Source organism: Urtica dioica, chromosome 4, assembly GCF_054948205.1.
Source record: "Urtica dioica subsp. dioica isolate 48M chromosome 4, U.dioica_male_clone48M_v1_H2, whole genome shotgun sequence".
NCBI lineage: Eukaryota > Viridiplantae > Streptophyta > Magnoliopsida > Rosales > Urticaceae > Urtica > Urtica dioica.
Window position 1 is genome coordinate 15561757 of NC_142759.1, and position 7247 is coordinate 15569003.

The 7247-nt window shown below is 34.4% G+C and overlaps 1 pseudogene; it reads right to left on the minus strand.

The window, feature by feature from the left end:
* Positions 1-1903: 1903 nt before the first annotated feature.
* On the minus strand, positions 1904-3135 carry LOC149400792 (dehydration-responsive element-binding protein 3 pseudogene; annotated as a pseudogene).
* Between the last annotated feature and the right edge of the window lie 4112 nt (positions 3136-7247).

Genomic DNA, 7247 nt, shown 5'->3' on the forward strand with positions numbered 1-7247 from the left:
GCTCTTGAATTGAAACGAAACCAAGTTAAATTTATTAGGCTTATCTTGCTGGCAATTGAAAAGATAGTTGAATTAGCATCAATATTAGTTGTTACCTGACTTAAATAATCAGGCTTTGTATACCTCAGGTGGGTAGGTAGGTATTAATAAATTTTGGAATTTAACTTATTAAGTAATTGCATGCATAAACCACGTTAATTATTTATTATTTTTTGTTAGTTATTTAATCTGAGACTCAGCAAAGCAAATCTTTTCTACTTAATAAACCAATCCAGTGAATTAAGCAAAGAAAAAGAACTAATTGAAATATTAAATCCAACCACCATTTGAAGGATAGTCAATTATGATTCTAAGAGCAAAGACAATCAAGCTTTTAATGAGCGACGAAATCCCTAAATCAGAGAGTCAATAGGAATGATGTACGACCAACCTTTCCATTATTTCTTAATTGCATTATAAACATAGACACCGGTGCTAAGCGTGTTAGGAAAAATATACTCATATTTATAAGATTATGCAGTTTATACATACACACCTGTGCTAAGCGTAGGAAAAATATATTTAAAATAATACTGGTATAGTCAGATATTATTAAAAAAAAATGGACCTCGCAAATATATGGTTGTTGAAGCGCAACTGTCATTGGGAATAAGCTTTCCCAACAGACAAACATAAAAATAAATTTTTAAAAAGACTTATATAAACAAGAATCTAAAAACATCTTCGAAATAATAATAATATATTGTAATAATTATATTGCCTACATGTAAATAAGAATCCTTGAAAACAACATGTACATTTTTTTCCCCAAGTGCTTATGCTTGGATTCATCAGGTACCATACAATTCATGCTTAGTTTTCAGAAGATATTTTGTATTTCATGTATCACCATCAAACATGAGCCAAATTTTTTTAAAAATACAATACACATGTCCCAATATAATTGTATCATTCATATTCATACAATTATATTTTACAGAAGGATTTTATTGAAGTTATTTGGAGGGGGGTGTCTTTTTTATTTATGCGTTATTAACCCAAAGAAATTTCATATAAGCTATATATATAGTAATAAGTTAAATAAATTTTGTATGCTTAAAATTGCATAAATTTTGAATACATTTTTTTGTTTGTTAATTCACACTTAAAAACTAATAAAATCCTCTAATAGTTCATACTTCATAGCACCTCACAAAACCTCATGTGGCTTTTAATTTTTTTTTTCTTCCACAAAGCAGAGTACAATACCGAATGATGAGGTACTATGAAGTGCAATAAGAGACTTATGTATATTTTTTTAAATTATTTTTAATGGTAATTTGGTTAAAAAAAATACAAGTAATCTTAAAATTAATTTCAGACAGAAAAAATAATTTAACCTATAGTCGCACATAAAATTAATTTTCATTTAATTTAACCTATAATTTCAAATATAAAAAAATTATCTTTACTAATTGAACCATTTTTCGCAACCCATAAACCCCAACATTTAATTTGCCATGCATTGGTTGGTTAAGTTTGATATATAGTATCCGTACATACAGGTTTGTAAACTTTCTAGTTGTAATAATACGGAAAAAAATTGGAGGGTCGGTGAGTGTGTCACAATCTATGGTTCAGGGTTTAAGTTCCAAAGTCAAAAGATTCATAAATGTGCAAATGCTAAAACCCATGTTGCATTTTGATTATGTTACAAATTCCATGAATTAAATAAGTATTAAGAATTATTGAAAATCGAACCCCATCTGCCATTAAAAATTACTCTCTTTATTTTCCACTTCGTAGTAGATAGATACCAAGATAAAACCTTGAAGGAAAAAAAAACCTCCCTTTATGATTAACACACTAGAAAATTTGTATTTCAAAAAAGGTTAAAAAAAAAGGAAAAGTAACAACAAGAAACTCTGCAAAAATTAATCACTTTGTGTGTAGAAGAAGAAGATGGAACAACAACAACAACAATAATAATATATGACTTATACTTACTTCCTTACTTACTTCAAAGAGAAAGAAATAAAAAAAAAAAAAAAAAAGGAAAAAAGGAAGAAGAAAGAAAAAAAGCCAAACACTACTACACTACTTACTTTGATTCTCCTTCTTCCCCCTCTTCTCCAAACAAACTTGATAAACAAGAAACGTATTTTAGAAAGAAAGTTATAAAAAAAAAAAAAAGGAAAAGAAAAAAAAAAGAAAAGAAGAAGCATCACTGATGACAACACAAACTAAGCCAAACACAGTGCTCTTTTTTTCTTTTTTTCTTTTTTTTTGTGTGTGCGTGGAATCAATCAATGTTGCCACAGTAAGTTATTAGCATCAAACAAAGACTGATCCGACGACGACATCGCCGGAATGCTGACGTCACCGTAGTAATCCTCGAACTCGAAATGCTGCGGGTAGAAGAACCAGGCGTCGGCGGCGAAATCCTCCGGCGAGTCGTACCTCTCGTCTCCGAGGCTCGGGAGCTCCACGATCTGGCAGAGGTCCTCCTCCGCCGCGGCGGAGGAAGGTTCGGCCGGAGAAGGATCCATGGCGGCGGCTTTTGCGGCGGCGGCCTGGACGTCGCGGGGAGAGTTGGAGTCGGGGCGGGGGAGAGAGGCGGCGAGGTCGGGGAAGTTGAGGATCGCCGACGAGCCTTTGATTGTGAGAGCCGCCACGTCGTGAGCCCTGGCCGCCATCTCCGGCGTCGAGAAGGTTCCGAGCCAGATCCGATTCTTCTTCCGCGGCTCTCGGATCTCCGAAACCCATTTTCCCCAAGTTCTCATCCTCACGCCTCTGTACGAAGGGTGTTTGCTGTTATTATTAGTATTTATATTGCCTTCTCTCGCTCTCTTCCCCGGCCGTTTCCGTTCGGCTTCCGTCTCCGAGGAGCACGAAGACGACGGCGACGGTGAGTCCTCCGACTCGGAACTCGGCGGAAACTCTGCCATTGTGTGTTGTTTCTTTTCAATTTGAGCTGACCTAAGCGTTGTTATAGGCTCTCACAGCTATTTTCTATTTTATATGTATAATGTATATGTGTGTAGGTTTTTTCAATGAATGAGTTTGAGTTTTGTTTGGTTGAATAAGTGAGAGAGAGAGAGAGGAGATTTGAGTATTGGAGGAAGAGAGAGTGTTGAGGGCTATATATATACATAGATATGTAATATGGAATATGTGTGTGTGTATATATATAGGTGAAACGTGGGAGTTCTGTGAAATGTGACCCCCCATACACACATACCTCTCTAGCTATGGGCTTTCCATTTTCAACACTTTTCTTTTTCTTATACTTTTTCTTTTCGTCGACACTCTTTTTTATTTCAATGTTCGTATATTATGAAGGGCTAATTTGATAAAATTTTATTCGAGAAACAAATTTAAAAATTGAATAGATGTCTTTTTATTAATGTCGTTTTGTTGAATGTGTGACATGGTATATATCAAGTTAAATTTTTTGTAACAAGTACTCCGGATACTCACATCACATGCCATTCCCAAGTGAATTGAACTTAAACATATTCTTCTTTTAGTTCCAAGTATTTGAAAAGATATGATCAGATTCGATTTCCGGTTATACAAATTCGCAGAAGTTCTTGTTGCAAATCTAATATAACTCTCTAATGATTTTCATTAAGTTAAGCACTTTTAGATATTAGTCCCACACGACTGACTTATTCTTGAACTGGCCTCTCTGCATCGAAGATCTACATTGACAGCTGGTTTAACGAATTTCTTGCTAATGTTGAGACTTAATTTGTATAGAGCATGTGAGTTACGTCGATTTGCCGAGATAATCTTCAAGAGAGGATTGCGTAGAAAAGATATAGAGTATATGATTTAAGATGATCTTAAATTTTAATTCATCGAAATATCAAATGAGATGACAATTTGATAGTGAGTCTTGAAACTCGAGTCCTTATAGCCTTGATTGATTATTATTGGACTACTTGTCTCCATTAAACGTATTAGTCCTTTTGGTTAAATGTTTTTTTCACTAAATATGAATAACAAATCTATATGTTCTTTATTGTTTTCTGTTTGTTTAATTAATCTTACATAAATAGTTAGTTGTTCAATTAATTGTCACACCCAATAGTTAAATAACCATCTCACTGCTCATTTACTAATTTCATATTTTATTCTAATTAACCATGATAAGTTAAGAATATATGTCATAATTGCTACGAAGTTTATTAAATACAACAGTTATATACACTTTTTTCATAGATTTAATAAGGGAAAATTGACGTTTATCGAATAGTTTTTTTTTTTTTTTTTTTGGTAGTAAGACATTTATTTATTTATTGAAAACAGTGGACATAAGCTTAAATAGATACTTATTACTTGTATTAAAAAGATATAAACAACCAAATTAGGAAATTAAGGATATAATTTGCTAAATTTATTTTTATCCAAGCTCAAGTATTATCACACATATTATGTAACAATTGATGGTATTGGTATTTTACTATTTTACATTGTGAAATAAATAAGAGATCTTTTGTTATGGATGGGATTGGGATGTGTGGATATCATCAAATTAATAGAGTTAATAATTAGGTGAAGAGAAGTAAATTATTTGTACAGTCCTCGCAATAATAATTAATTGGTGATAAATGAAGGGAACACACACACTGTGTACATACAGACACAGAGGCCACGTCGGCATAATTGACAAAAAAAGGAAAATAAAAAAGAGGAGTCAAAAAACGAAGTAAGAGTGTCAAATGTGTGTGTACGGTCAAGTTGGTCCACTGCCTGAGCTGGCTTTTCCTTCGCCCTTAACAAATTGAACCCAATTTATTACTTTGCTAATTATTACCCCACTTTATTTAATCATTACAAATCACCATTAAACTTTTAATTTTATTCTATTTTATTTTAACCGAACCCTAACAGAAGTGAAGAACATGAATGATGCTCTACTATATATATACACGTAAACGTAAACAAACAAACCCGCACGTACGCCTACCTGGATTCAATAAAGTGTGTGTGAGTACTTCTTTCTTCTTCTTCTTCATTATCTTTTTATTTTTTTCTTGTTTCAATCAATCTTTTTTGCCAGCTTTGAATTTTTAATGCCAGTTTTTTTTTTTTTTTTTTTTTTTTTTTGTCTATTTAAGTGCACATATCTTCGGATTAATGACCGGTATTTCCTATGATAGAAAAATATGCTCTCAGAGTGACTGGTACTTTTCTCTTGTAGGAGCTTAATTGCTCACTTGTAATATATATATATATATATATATATATATATATATATATATATATATATATATATATATATATATATATGTCACTGCCAGCTCTGAGGTTTGAGAGTATACAATATACAATATAATATAAATGGGATGTTAGAAGTACAAGGGGAAACTATTTTGTTATCATTGTTCATGATTTATATGTATTTGAAGAGGGTATTGTTGTTTTGAGCATAATGTTTGGTGTTTTATGTGAATTGTAGTTGTGTAACAGTTTTTCCGATCAAGAATAAATACTCACTTGTGGTAAAAAAAAAAATCTTATGCAAAATTATGAGGGGAAAAAAATCATTTCAGGAGGTAAAATTAGAGAACTAGAAAACTCTGGATATCTTGATTTCTTGAGTAGAATTTATATATTTATTTATATTTTTGGTTTCTTTCATAATTTGGTCAGGAAATTGGGTTCAATCATTACAAGTGTTCATTTTGCTGACGTCGTGAGTTTACCGATTTGGTCCCAGCTTGAGAAAAAAGCTAAACTTAGGTTTGATCGATTGTCCAATCTCACCACGATGACATTATATATAGATAGTTACACACACACACACACACATATATATATATATATATATATATACTGAAAAAAATGTTATAACCATTGTTTAATTGTCTCGCGAAGAGCACTTAATTAGTTCCGAGCACGTAGTCCCGAGAACTCCAAACTTTTAAGTAAAATTTTCTCTAAACACAGACGAATATAATAAAAAAGAGAATGTAAAAGGAGAGTGTTGATGGTATGTGAAGCTTTCTGATTGAGTTTCCCTATGAAATTGTGCATGTCCCTGCTTCTATCGCTTCCTCATGTATTTATAGGGACTGGAGCCGATAAGTGGGGTGAACAAGCCCACGTTTTCAGCAGTTTTTGAATAACCGCTCCCATACGTGTGTAGTTGGTGGTTATTTTCTCGTGTGCTCTGAATAACTGTCAAGGTGTTTGTTTTGCTTAAGTTTTATTTATTTTTACGTGTTTTTTTACTAGTCTTTGACCTACGAGCTTCTCTTCTCTTCGAAGTCTTGCTCGGTCAGATTCGTTGTTACCTTATGAACGGGTGCATCCAGGAGGTATCACGTTGAGGGGGTCGGATGGGATCGTTCGGTTTTTGCCGTACCTCTTTCCGAAGTCTATCATCGGCCTTCGGGTCTCTCTGAGTCTGACACTAGGAAGATTAAAGATACGATTTTTTTTATCCTTCCACACTATTATGTAGGGAAGAGATTTATTCCTAGGAGCATGAGGCACTAAGAACCGAGGAGGAAACTCAAGAATCGGAACTAAACTCCGAGCAAACGTCATCTTCTGCCACACGTTCTGTGGAAATGGGCCTTGCTCATTTTGGTGTTCCCGATACCCGTCCTACGGGGACCAGTGGTCGAACTTTTGGGGTTGATGACCCTCCGGAGAGCTCCTAGGATGAGTATTCAGTTGGCCAGCTGCTCTTTGGATGTCCGATATTTGGAGAGCATCCGTTGGGAGTTTAAAATTCCCGCAAATATAATTCTCTTGGCTCCCGAGGAGCACGAAAGGGCTTGCTCTCCTCCCCTCGGAAAAGTAGCCTTTAATAGGGCCATCCAAAAAGTGATCGCGGGGGTACCTTTCTATACGTTGCTTGCTCAGTTTTTACATCGACTCGGATGTGTCCCCACCCAGTTGGTTCACATTGTCTATTGAGTAATTGTTGGGATGACGGAGTAGTGGGCTAGATTTTACAAAGTTTCCCCTACGTTGGAGGATTTTTCGTTCTTTTATGGCTTGAAGCCTAGCCCCGACCAGTACGGCTGGTATTACGCGGCAGCTCACGATGACATTAATAAGCTCTTCGTGGATCTCTCGAGTAGCCATAGGAAGTGGAAGTATTACTTCTTTTGGGTGGAAAGAGCCTACGACTTTTATAAGTTTCCTATTCTAACTTAGTTTTCTACGATTGGTAAGGATCAGATCTTTCACTCGCATTGGCTTAACGTCTGAATATTTAATTGATATTAATCGTATCTATGTGTAGG